A 13,973-nucleotide genomic window follows, 5' to 3' on the forward strand; every position below is an offset into this window, starting at 1 on the left:
ATAAATTATAATTATATTATAGCTATTTTAGGATTTATATTTATTTTACAGGCAACTTGGTAATTATTTTAACCAGGTACAATAGTTATTAAATAGTTAAGAACTATTTAATAGTTACCTAGTTAAAATAATAACAAATTTACCTGTAAAATAAATCCTAACCTAAGATATAATTAAACCTAACACTAGACTATCAATAAAATAATTAAATAAACTACCTACAATTACCTACAATTAACCTAACACTACACTATCAATAAATTAATTAAACACAATTCCTACAAATAAATACAATTAAATAAACTAGCTAAAATACAAAAAATAAAAAAGAACTAAGTTACAGAAAATAAAAAAATATTTACAAACATAATAAAAATATTACAACAATTTTAAACTAATTACACCTACTCTAAGCCCCCTAATAAAATAACAAAGCCCCCCAAAATAAAAAATTCCCTACCCTATTCTAAATTAAAAAAGTTACAAGCTCTTTTACCTTACCAGCCCTGAACAGGGCCCTTTGCGGGGCATGCCCCAAGAATTTCAGCTCTTTTGCCTGTAAAAGAATAAATACAATACCCCCCCCCCAACATTACAACCCACCACCCACATACCCCTAATCTAACCCAAACCCCCCTTAAATAAACCTAACACTAAGCCCCTGAAGATCTTCCTACCTTGTCTTCACCATACCAGGTTCACCGATCCGTCCTGAAGAGCTCCTCCGATGTCCTGATCCAAGCCCAAGCGGGGGCTGAAGAGGTCCATGATCCGGTCAAAGTCTTCATCCAAGCGGGGCAGAAGAGGATCTTCCATCCGATTGAAGTCATCATCCAGGCGGCATCTTCTATGGTCTTCCATCCGGAGCGAAGCGGCAGGATCCTGAAGACCTCCAGCGCGGAACATCCATCCGGACCGACGACTGAACGACGAATGACTGTTCCTTTAAGGGACGTCATCCAAGATGGCGTCCCTCGAATTCCGATTGGCTGATAGGATTCTATCAGCCAATCGGAATTAAGGTAGGAATTTTATGATTGGCTGATGGAATCAGCCAATCAGAATCTAGTTCAATCCGATTGGCCGATCCAATCAGCCAATCAGATTGAGCTCGCATTCTATTGGCTGATCGGAACCTCCGCTACCAATGGACCAAACAGTCCAACATCAGGTCACATGGACTATATAACAAAAGCTTAAATTTCTGGACTACACACTAAGTCCTATATGAACAAAATGATGCAAAAAATTACACAATGCATAAGAGAAGAGGTGGCCTCAGTTAGATCAGATCTTAATGAACTGGGTTTCAGAGTAGAGGCCCTGGAAGATGAATGTGACCTCTTTGCCAATGATATTGAGAAAGTCAACCAACGCATCAACTTTTAGGAAACCTCTATAGAGGATGTCTACGATAAAATTGATCTGGAGAACCGAAATAGAAGAAATAACCTCCATATTAGAGGTATATCAGAAGATATAACACCAGGCAACTTGGGAATGTATGTATTAGACATATTCAATGCACTTTCTACAGAAGAATCATCATGGCTAGATAATATATACATTAAAGGAATTCACTGAGTCTTGAGACCTTGAGACAAAGACCAAACACCTCACAACCTCCTAGAGATGTCATACTCAGAATTCTACAGTATCAAATCAAAGAACAGATTCTACAATGTGCCAGGAAAAATCCACAATTCAAATTTCAGGACAGACGCATCCTTTCAAATTGCACACTCCTAAAGAGGAAAGAATTTCAGCCATTAACAAAACTTTTGAGAGACAACAGTATCCAGTACAGATGGGGATTCCCTATACACCTTACAGTCCTTAAAGCTTTCAACAGACATGTCTGCAAGGACCCCAAAGAAATCACAGACCTTTGCAACAAACTACAACTTTCATCACCTCCTCTGCAGGATCAGACACCTACAGCAAACCAGAATCACAAAGAATCCACTATTCCCAAACCTCAAAGAACGTCCTGGCAAGAAATTCGACACAGACACAGAAGAGGACCAATAACTAACGGGACACTATCTACAGACACTCCTGACTCAGCCATCGAACAAACAGTGGTCACGTAATTATTGTATTATTGCAGTATGATGTTGTTCATTTGTCACACTGACATATTTTTCACACAATGCGGTCAATTACGCAAATAACACTTCTACAAACTAATATATAACTAATGCCTACATGTAAACCCTCTATAACAACAACTCTCCCAATATTCTACACCCTATTAATATATCACAAGTTAGCAGGACCTTGAGTCACTGCCTCTTTTTATTCCTTTTTCCCTCTGACGTTTTTGAGGCTGAAGCGTATTGTTTTAGTTTTCTTAGTTTTTTTCTTCACAGTTCAAGTTTTAGTGTTAGTTATAAGCATAGTTCTAGTTATAACTAACAAGTAATTGTAAATAGACTTACAAGTAAGAGTAGGTAACTTAAATCTGTGAGGAAAATTCCACCAATGCCCTCGCAAAATCAGAGCTAGATTGTTTTTAGTTAGAAAAAATGTTTTTCTCCATTCATACACTAAAGTTTATTAAAGTCAAAATTTTAACCACACATACATTTAGCAAGAGCTAAAAATTAAAAACACTGCACCTAAGTTGAGCTGTGATTTTTAAATTAGTCTGAAATCAGTATCAAAGGTATCTGGCAGCAAAATTATAGATATAGGCTAAGCCCTTACAATCCGAGGGCTAGATTAAGTTTAAATTTTTACCAGACATACAGATGGAATAGCAGCCATCAAGTATTTCCTTTCATCTAATACAAATGACAATGAAGATCACAATAATTTCGTGATTCAACTACTGCAGTTTGTCTTAACACATAACTTTTTCACCTTCAACGATAGGTACTACTTACAGACGCAAGGTACCGCAATGGGTACAGCCTACGCACCTACGTATGCCAACCTGTTCTTGGGGCATTGGGAGCTCTTTGATGTTTTCTCGACTGAATTACAACATCATACTGATCACATCCCGCTATGAATAAGATATATAGATGATGTCTTATTCATATGGCAAGGAACATCTCAGGAATTAGATCAGTTTATGACAAAAGTAAACATGAATAACAAAAACATCAAATTAACCTACTCAGCCGATCAGCACAAAATTTCCTTTCTGGATATAACTATATTCAAGAAAGAAGATGGTTGTATTAACACCACTATCTACCGAAAAGAAACAGCGACTAACACTCTATTACATAGATCTAGTGCTCATCCACCATGCACCCTTAAGGCTATCCCCTTTGGGGAATTTCTGCGTCTAAGACGTAATTGTTCCAGTACTGACATATATCTCACAGAAAGTAAAGCCCTAATGGGCAGACTAATGGCACGAGGCTATAGCAAGAAAGCAGTCAAACGAGCCAAATACAAGGCCCTGAACATTCACAGAGAAAATTTACTCATTCCAAAGATCAAAAATACAAGTGAGTCTAATCCAAGACTAATCACCACATATAACCCACAAATGCCAGAAGTAACCAAAATAATCAATCAACACTGGAAAATATTGCAAAATGATCCCTCTCTGAAAGAAAGTATTGGTGACAGAATCTCTATTGGGTACAAAAGACCCACAAATCTTAGGGATAGACTTGTCTCCAGTCATTATGTGAGAGCTTTTAAGAAAAAAGATACTGACCCAGGGATGTATCCCTGTGGGACTTGCTCCGCATGCCCATATGTAATAAAGTCCAAAACCATCCAAGATAAAGATGGCCATTCATATAATCTAGCCTCCCATTTTTCCTGCAGAACTATTGCGGTTGTATATGCTCTCTTTTGCCAATGCAAAATGATCTATGTTGGCATGACAACCCGTGAGATCAGGGTACGTATCCTTGAACACGCCAACAATATAAAAAATGCCAATAAGGATGAAGCACGTGGCAAAAAGTTAACATCAGTCGCAAAACACTTTCAAATACATCACAAGTGTTCTACTACCAACCTGAAATATATGGTCATTCAGAAAGCCTCATTAGGAATACGAGGAGGCAATCTGGAGAAAACATTACTCAAACTTGAGTGCAAATGGATCTACCGTCTAAATTCTGTAAAACCAAATGGCATGAATGATTTCAATAATTATTTTGTATATCTGTAAGTGAGATACTGTATCACTTATATCAATAATTTTCTTTCCCCATCACTCATCATAATTCATGGTTCACTCCACGACTCACCCTCATTGATTAAAAATTCATTTCACCAACTCAATTTTGAGGCTATTATATCTTTCACTTGATTATTCAATTCACTATACTATATACACGTAAATCAATATATTTTTTATAAGAAAAACCCTTTCAGGTAATCTATATACACTTAGATATGTATGTTTCACATTTTGTTTTCTTTTCTGATCACTCTCAACATGTATTATTTTTGAGCACTCAATAGTACACTTTACACACCTATGTCTTCACATTTATCATAATATTTCTATTCACCATTTATATATTAAAGATACAAGTGATCTGGACAGCAATCATTCAACAAAGTTGCCATCCGAAGTACTGAGAATATCCATGCTTGAACATAATCCAGCATACTATCCGTTACAAGTACACTAAGAATATACCAAAGAATTGAAAGCAGCATGAACAAAAGGCTATCTTCTATACATATATTCTAAAAAGATGTACCCTATTATATTTGTGCATAAAACAATATTGACATCACCAAAAACTATCTCTGATATCTGTGCACTCTCCAACAAACAATGGCGCTTTCCACGCAATGTCATGTAGAATCGGACATAGGATGAATTAAGTTTATGGGCTGTTCACTCATAAAGACTTAAAAAGCGCTAGATACGCTATATCCAAATATTGTTTATGGCACAATAGGGAATAAATAAACGATACCTGGACACTCACAGAAATCTAATCCTAACATATGTAGGAATTAGATTGACACATACTTTATCATCTTTCTATTCTATCCCCTATCTAACGAGCAGATCAGTATACGGATACACATTTTAATTAAATGACTCCTAATAGGGTGAATATTATAGAATCTCACTGTGATACATATGATAGAACACACACAGTATTGCCCAATTAGAGGGCTACACAACGCTGTCTGGCACGCCCCCTATGACCAAGATAAACACATGGGAAGTGTATCCTCCTATCAAGCTGACCTTATAACTAACACTCTGGCACCCCTCCTATGACTAAACATGAATATAAGTGCAGTTCAGAATGAAATCGAGCAGATCAATCATATTCTTTCATATTACCGACAAAAGCAAGCTGCTGACCAATGTCAAAAGGGCGATTCTGTACTCCGATATATGTTATTATGTATCTATATGTATCATTCTTTAGATCTGGGAATGAATAAGACTAACAGCAACTCGGCAAAATAGCAGTTTCCCGGTACAACGCTTTTGCGAAAGGGACGTATCTAATAAAATCTATCTGCCCACGATATACGGTCATACTTGACAGTGACTGCCTCATGCTTTCTATTGATGTGTCAGATATTAAGCCAAGTACAACAGCGTAACATATGTTTGATGTAATCATCCAATGAGATCTGCACTACAAATGCAAATATAAACAAATACGCCCATTTCAGACGTAACACTGACGTTAGGAACCACTACCCCCTACCGTACCCTATCACCAGTCACTTTGGTGATTGACACTTACATGAGCCAATGAAAATGGAGCTTTGGCAATCAGGCATACCCACTCAAATATCGGAGGAGAGTCTTAAAGACTCATAAATATAACATTTTGCAGCGGCTCCACACCCCTCTGAGGAAGCGTTTTTTGTGAAACGTACGTCAGGGGTCCTCTGGGATAAGCTCTGTCTTTCCCCTCTTTTTAACTTGCTCACCTTTGTTGGTCTGGTATAATGCAGCTTTAATATTTGGTAAAAATTTAAACTTAATCTAGCCCTCGGATTGTAAGGGCTTAGCCTATATCTATAATTTTGCTGCCAGATACCTTTGATACTGATTTCAGACTAATTTAAAAATCACAGCTCAACTTAGGTGCAGTGTTTTTAATTTTTAGCTCTTGCTAAATGTATGTGTGGTTAAAATTTTGACTTTAATAAACTTTAGTGTATGAATGGAGAAAAACATTTTTTCTAACTAAAAACAATCTAGCTCTGATTTTGCGAGGGCATTGGTGGAATTTTCCTCACAGATTTAAGTTACCTACTCTTACTTGTAAGTCTATTTACAATTACTTGTTAGTTGTATCTTGCCCATAACTTTAAATCTGTGGCTGGAGGTATCAGTGGTTAGGAGATTATAAAACTCAAATTGGGCCATTCGCCCTTAACCACTGAATCTCTTGTGTATAATATACTCTGCCCCACCCCCACCTTCTCTCACTTTAAATAGTTCTAGTTATATTCACTTTTGTAACACAATGGACAAATATATCCAGTACATATGTATATTGCCTTTATATACATTGATGTTAAATGTTTTATACGCTAGTCATAAATGTATTCATGGCTGCTATCTAAGTTTCAGAATCTATGGAGATCTAATTTTCTATGACATTGGACAAGATGGACGGACACCCTTGAATCTTATTCAACACCACAAAGATGAGTTGTAAGGTACCCAAACAAACACATCACCACATATCAATACTCACCCAAAATGGCAAGGGTTTCCACTCATCTAATAAAAGATCTATGGCACTGCATGATTTTTATAAAAAGGATGCCTCTGTAGTTCTTATACAATAAACACACTTTAAATTAGCTCATGAGCGAAAATTGCCACAGTATTACTATTCATCAAACTTCTTCAGTTTCAGTTTGACAAAACATAATGGCGTAGCCATACTAATAATGAAAAATATCCCCTTCACGTTACTATCCCAACACAAAGACAAAGAATGTAGAATGTTAATTGTTGTGGGCTTACTTTACAGTAGCATAATAACAATAGCTAACTTATATGCTCGAAACAAGGGTCAAACAACATTCTTTCGTACATATTTCTCAGAGGCAATTTCAACATTACCTTAGAACCTAGCCTGGATAGTTCTACAAATAACCCCAATGCACCAAAACCAGTCTTCAGATTGGTAGGTAAATCCCTACAGTAGCTACATATGTTAGACATATGGCAGACACAACATCCCTCCATTAGAGACTACACTTTCTTCTCACACCCATTTTTAAAGTATTCAAGATTATACTACATAATGACAAATTATCAAGGGTTTAACTACGTTTCCTCATCACAGATAACTCAAATCATATCAGATCATGCTGCGGTCGTATGCGAACTGAATTGGCATAATAGTCCATCTTCCAAATTCATTTGGAGGCTTGATAATTCTATATTTACTGGCAGCTTAACGTTCGCATCACTACTAAAAAGGCTCATTGAACTTTTTCAATTTAATAAAACTCAAGACACTAATCCATACGCAAATTGGCTGGCCCACAAATGTTTCATTTGGGGAGAAAGCATAAAACTTAGAGCAAAATAAAAAGCAAAGCACCGAACACAATATCAATCCTTTTTGAAGGAGCTGGCTAACTATGAGTCGCTACACAAGGCCACACCGTCCGATCAGTCTTTACTAGAAAATTTGATTTCTATGCAGAAAACAATAAAACAGGGCAGATACTAGCTAGACAACTAAACAGGAAAAAATACGGGACAAATGTTAACCAACTCAATGAAAAAGGAGAGCCAATTGTCCCTACTAACAAAATAGCAGAATCCTTCCATCAATATTAGATATCATTATACAACATTTCAAATACAAACATCAACCTCCCAAAAGACCATCAGCTTACCCCTTTCTAAATATTTACAGGACACAACATTACCCACTATAACGACAGATGATAAAAGATTCTTAGACTCTACCATCATATATAGAGAAGTCTGACACACAATATCAAACATGCCAACCAGAAAAGCCCCAGGCCCAGATAGTTACAATACTTAATATTATTCCTCCTTTAAAGATATTCTGACACCTCACTTAACAGAAGTATTTAACCACATATCCTCTGATCACCCTATACCAAGTGAGATGTTGGAAGCTCACATCACGGTTATCCCTAAACCAGGGAAGCCACCGGAATCACCCCAAAATTTTAGACCATTATCGTTGCTGAATAACAACAATAAAATATGCGCAACAATTATAGCAAACAGATTAAATTCAATTTTACCAAGACTGATTAATGGAGTTCAAGTTGGATTTGTTCCTGGAAGAGAAGCCATGGATAATACAATAAAAATCTTACAATTGATCAGCAACACAAAATATATACCAGACCAATGTTTACTTTTAGCTATAGAAACAGAAAAGGCCTTTGAAAGAGTAAGCTGGAATTTTCTTTCGGCTGCTATAGACCTGATACTTGCCCTCTACAATAAACCAAGTGCACGTTTTAAGCTAAATGGTGACCTGTCCACGAGCTTCACAATCCATAATGGAACAAGACAAGGCTGCCCCCTGTCGCCGATCCTCTTTATCCTAACTATGGAAATACTGGCTAGTAGAATCAGAGATAATCCCCAAATTAAAGGCCCGAGAGAAGGCACCAAAGAACACAAAATCTCTTTGACTATAACCAAACCCATTAACACCCTAAACATCTTGAAAATGAAATTCTGTTATACCACTACTAACTGGTATTAAACAAGATCTCATATCATGGCAATCTAAACTATTATCTTGGCTAGGTAGAGTAGCTGCAGTTAAAATGACAATACTTCCAAAGATCTTATACTTGTTCCAAACTATTCCTATAGTCTTTCCACCTCCCTTTTTAAAAGAAACCCAAAAGCTCATAAACAAATTTATCTGGAAAGACCAATGCCCTAGAATGTCCGAATACCTAACATACAGAACTAAAAAAAAAGGGGTTTGGGTATCCCAAATATTTGAATGTACTACCAAGCCTCTCAATTAGTCAGTATCTGAAATTGACACAGAAGTCTGTCAAACAAGCAATGGGTCAATCTGGAGGGTGACCATAAACTAACTAGTAATTTAGGACGTATGTGCAGCCTTCAACCACAAGACAGAATTACATCAAAAGAGAAAATCCCTTAGTTTCCACAACTCTGAAAATATGGGACCAAATTATACGAAAATACCCCAAATATCAACCATACCTTAACCATTAACACCTTTACTAGATAACCCAAACCTCCCCTTTGATAGAATTTCTACTCCCAATAAAATACATGACTCTACCGGCAATATCCCTATTTTATGAATTGTACACTCAGGAGCACTAAAACAACTTACAACACTTAAAGAAGAAATAGGATATCCCTATATACATTGGTTATCTTACTTCCAAGCCAGAAACTATATAAACAAACATATACACAAAGACAACTTCTTCCATCCTTTAACCCTTTTGAACAAGCCTGCAACTCTGGAACACCTGCAAAACACTTATTATCAATATTCTATAAACTCCTTTTAGATTTGAACTCAAGCACAGACCCCCCATACATCTCAAAATGGGAAAAAGACCTTAACCTCACTCTCACTCCAAAAGAAAAGACAAAAATACTCACATCAACAAATAAAAGCTCAATCTAAGTTCTCACCCTAGAAACAAATATTAAATTACTCTCATGTTGGTACCTTACACCTACAAGATTACACTATATATACCCCTTGGTATCAGACAGCTGCTGGTGTGATTGCGGCGAAAAAGGCACACTACTACATTTATGGTGGGTCATATAACCATTCTGGAATACAAGTCATAACACAATATAAAAACTGTTGTAATGCAGGATACCCTTATCACCTCTAATTTACCTCCTAAATGGGAAAACAAAAATACCTTGCAAACTACAAGCCTCCCTATTCCAAATATTAATTAATTCAGCTAAAAGATTAATACCCAGATACTGGAAAAAAAAACCTAAACCCCCAACACTAACTGAATGGGTGAACCTGGTGAATTTTATCTTAAACCTTGAAAGAATCTCATACACATTCAAAGGGAAGAAATATGTATTTGCCTCTATGGAATTCTATTGGAACACTGAAACAATTAAATCACTCACATCACAAACATAACCACATATTTATTCTGAAAAAGTAATGCAGGTGTCCGTCCATCAGTTTTGTAACATATTTGCACAAAATAGGTTAACTATGTTAAAGCCTAGCGGCATTCCATGTCATGTTGTTTGATGTTTCACTGCTTGATATAAAAATTTGTTGTGATATACTTGAAATTGTTTTGGGATTTCATCATAACAAGGACTATATATATAAATATAGACTATCTCAAAGTAGAATGGAGATTAGGAGAAACATACTGTGTACGTCTCATCTATATAAGAGACACAAGGATACAATGCACTGTATACCTGTTTTGTTCAAGTTCTATGTCATTTTATTTTATTTTAATTTACTTTTGGACAGATTACGAGTTTTGTCTTTGTGTATATAAACAAACATATACACAAAGACAACTTCTTCCATCCTTTAACCCTTTTGAACAAGCCTGCAACTCTGGAACACCTGCAAAACACTTATTATCAATATTCTATAAACTCCTTTTAGATTTGAACTCAAGCACAGACCCCCCATACATCTCAAAATGGGAAAAAGACCTTAACCTCACTCTCACTCCAAAAGAAAAGACAAAAATACTCACATCAACAAATAAAAGCTCAATCTAAGTTCTCACCCTAGAAACAAATATTAAATTACTCTCATGTTGGTACCTTACACCTACAAGATTACACTATATATACTCCTTGGTATCAGACAGCTGCTCGTGTGATTGCGGCGAAAAAGGCACACTACTACATTTATGGTGGGTCATATAACCATTCTGGAATACAAGTCATAACACAATATAAAAACTGTTGTAATGCAGGATACCCTTATCACCTCTAATTTACCTCCTAAATGGGAAAACAAAAATACCTTGCAAACTACAAGCCTCCCTATTCCAAATATTAATTAATTCAGCTAAAAGATTAATACCCAGATACTGGAAAAAAAACCTAAACCCCCAACACTAACTGAATGGGTGAACCTGGTGAATTTTATCTTAAACCTTGAAAGAATCTCATACACATTCAAAGGGAAGAAATATGTATTTGCCTCTATGGAATTCTATTGGAACACTGAAACAATTAAATCACTCACATCACAAACATAACCACATATTTATTCTGAAAAAGTAATGCAGGTGTCCGTCCATCAGTTTTGTAACATATTTGCACAAAATAGGTTAACTATGTTAAAGCCTAGCGGCATTCCATGTCATGTTGTTTGATGTTTCACTGCTTGATATAAAAATTTGTCGTGATATACTTGAAATTGTTTTGGGATTTCATCATAACAAGGACTATATATATAAATATAGACTATCTCAAAGTAGAATGGAGATTAGGAGAAACATACTGTGTACGTCTCATCTATATAAGAGACACAAGGATACAATGCACTGTATACCTGTTTTGTTCAAGTTCTATGTCATTTTATTTTATTTTAATTTACTTTTGGACAGATTACGAGTTTTGCGTTAGGAGCTATGCGGTGCTAACGAGCAGTTTTCTCTTACCGTTCACTTACCTGCAGCGCTGGTATTACGGGTTTTTACAAACCCGGCGTTAAAAGGCAAGAAGTGAGCGTTGAGCAAAATTGAGCTCCATACCACACTTCAATACCAGCGCTGCTTAAGTCAGCGGTGAGCTCGTGCACGATTTCCCCATAGGAATCAACGGGGAGAGCCGGCTGAGAAAAAGTCTAACACCTGCCAAAAAGCAACGTAAAACTCAGTAACGCAGCCCCATTGATTCTTATGGGGAAATAAAAGTTATGTTTACACCTAACACCATAACATAAACCCCGAGTCTAAGCACCCCTAATCTTACACTTATTAACCCCTAATCTGCCACCCCCGACATCGTTGCCACCTACATTATATTTATTAAAGAGGAACAAGGAAACTCCTCGGCACACCAGGGATAGGTAAAAAGCCAGTCTTTATTTGTTAACAAATAAAAGCAAGATCCTCATACAGCAACATGGTAAAAACAATAAATGAACTGGAACAGGGGGAACAACACCTCCTGTGACATCATACGCGTTTCATGCCTCTGGGGCACTTGTTCACTGATAGAGAACAGGTGGTGTAGGTGCTCTTAATATACAGATTTCTGTCCAATGACATAACATCAATCAAAACACATTTAATTAACCCCTGAAGTTCCTGTCACAAACAAAAAATTCTAGTCTAAATAGCCTCTCTATGTGGTACCTATTACAGAAATATGTGCATATGTATATACACTGTAACGTGTATTTGGTTCACAGTGTCACAATTTAATAATGACCATATATACTATTATTTTTCTTTTTGCATACAACAATGAGATATTGTAATATTAATGCTATAAAACAAGAAATAAAATAAACTCAAGTATAAATGTAGGTATATAATCAAATTGGACATCAAGACCTAATCCTCACTGTAATGTAAATAACAAAAAGGTTTATAATACGTTAATTTAAATAGTATTATATATATAAGGACACTTTTTTTCCCCATAACAATGCATTATAGTCGATTGGTCAACGTTGAACAAACATATTTACATCCATTCTGGAATTCAAACCCGTAGGTACCCTAGTTTTTAAATGTAGAATCCAAAAGACCTCCCTTTCATCCAGTTTCTTTTCCCTATCTCCACCCCGGGGATGTCTAGGGATAAAGTCTATGCCCTGTACTTTCAACAGAGATTTGTCAGAATTGTGAAAATTTCTAAAATGTTTGGCAATGGGCGTTCTTGAGTCAGGGTCCTCTATGGACCTAAGATGTTCCATGACCCGGTCCTTCAAGGACCGTTTAGTACGTCCCACATATTGAATATTACATCCCTGACAAGTCAATAGATAAATTACGTGTGTACTATTGCAGTTTATAAAATATCTTATATCACTTGTCTTGCCTAATGCTTCTGATCTGCAGGTGTTACCCTGAACTATATGAGAGCATGTTTTGCATCGTGAGGCATTACATTTGTAACACCCCTTGCGTTTTTGTAACCATGTGTCATTTACGACTCTGGGCAGCATAAAGGGCGATAAAATGTTTCTCAGAGTCTTAGCTTTACGTGACACAAATTTGCAACCTCCCTCCAGGACTCGATTTAATTTTTCGTCACTCTCTAGGATTGGAAGACTCTTTTTAATTATTTTACAGATCTTTCCATACTCCATACTGTATGGTGTAGCAAAAATTGGTACAGAAGTAAAAGATTTCTCATTACTCTCCTTTGTACCCCTTCTGTCTTTTTTGTAAGTCAGAAGTTCTGACCTTGTCTACTTCAATTTTTGCTTGTGTCAAAATATTTTTTGGATAACCTCGTGATTTTAATCGCTTCACGGTGTCTGCAGCATGCTCTTCATAGGTTTTCGGATCAGTGCAGTTCCGTTTCACCCGAATGAGTTGGCTTTTGGGGATGGAGGCAAGGAGATGTGATGGATGACAAGAGTCATATTTGAGGATACTATTACCTGACGTGGGCTTACGGTATAGTTCAACCTGAATTTCTTCATCTATTGGTCTAATGGTCACATCCAAAAAGTTTAAAGAATCTGCACTGGATTCTATTGTGAAAATGAGGTTTAACCTATTGTTTGACACATATTGGTGAAAAGAGTGAATAGATTCGTTGTCTCCATCCCAGATAAATACCAGGTCGTCTATATAGCGACCATAGTAAATAATAGATTGCCTGAAGGGGTTTGTATCTCCAAAGATGTGGAAGAGCTCCCACCAACCTAAAAATAGGTTGGCGTAGGATGGCGCAAACTTGGCGCCCATGGCCGTTCCACATCTTTGGAGATAGAAACGTCCTTCAAAAAGAAAAAAGTTGTGAGTCAGCAAGTATTCGGTAGCTTGCAACAAAAAAGATATCGTTGCCTCATCAT

The 13,973-nt window shown here is 36.5% G+C and overlaps 1 protein-coding gene across 1 annotated transcript in view; it reads right to left on the minus strand.

Annotated features, from left to right (window-relative positions):
• The window catches only part of CNTN5 (contactin 5), a 990,860-nt gene that overhangs the window by 198,117 nt on the left and 778,770 nt on the right, over window positions 1–13,973 (minus strand). The gene's annotated exons all lie outside the window — the stretch shown is intronic.

This window comes from Bombina bombina, chromosome 3 (genome assembly GCF_027579735.1).
Source record: "Bombina bombina isolate aBomBom1 chromosome 3, aBomBom1.pri, whole genome shotgun sequence".
In the NCBI taxonomy this organism is placed as follows: domain Eukaryota; kingdom Metazoa; phylum Chordata; class Amphibia; order Anura; family Bombinatoridae; genus Bombina; species Bombina bombina.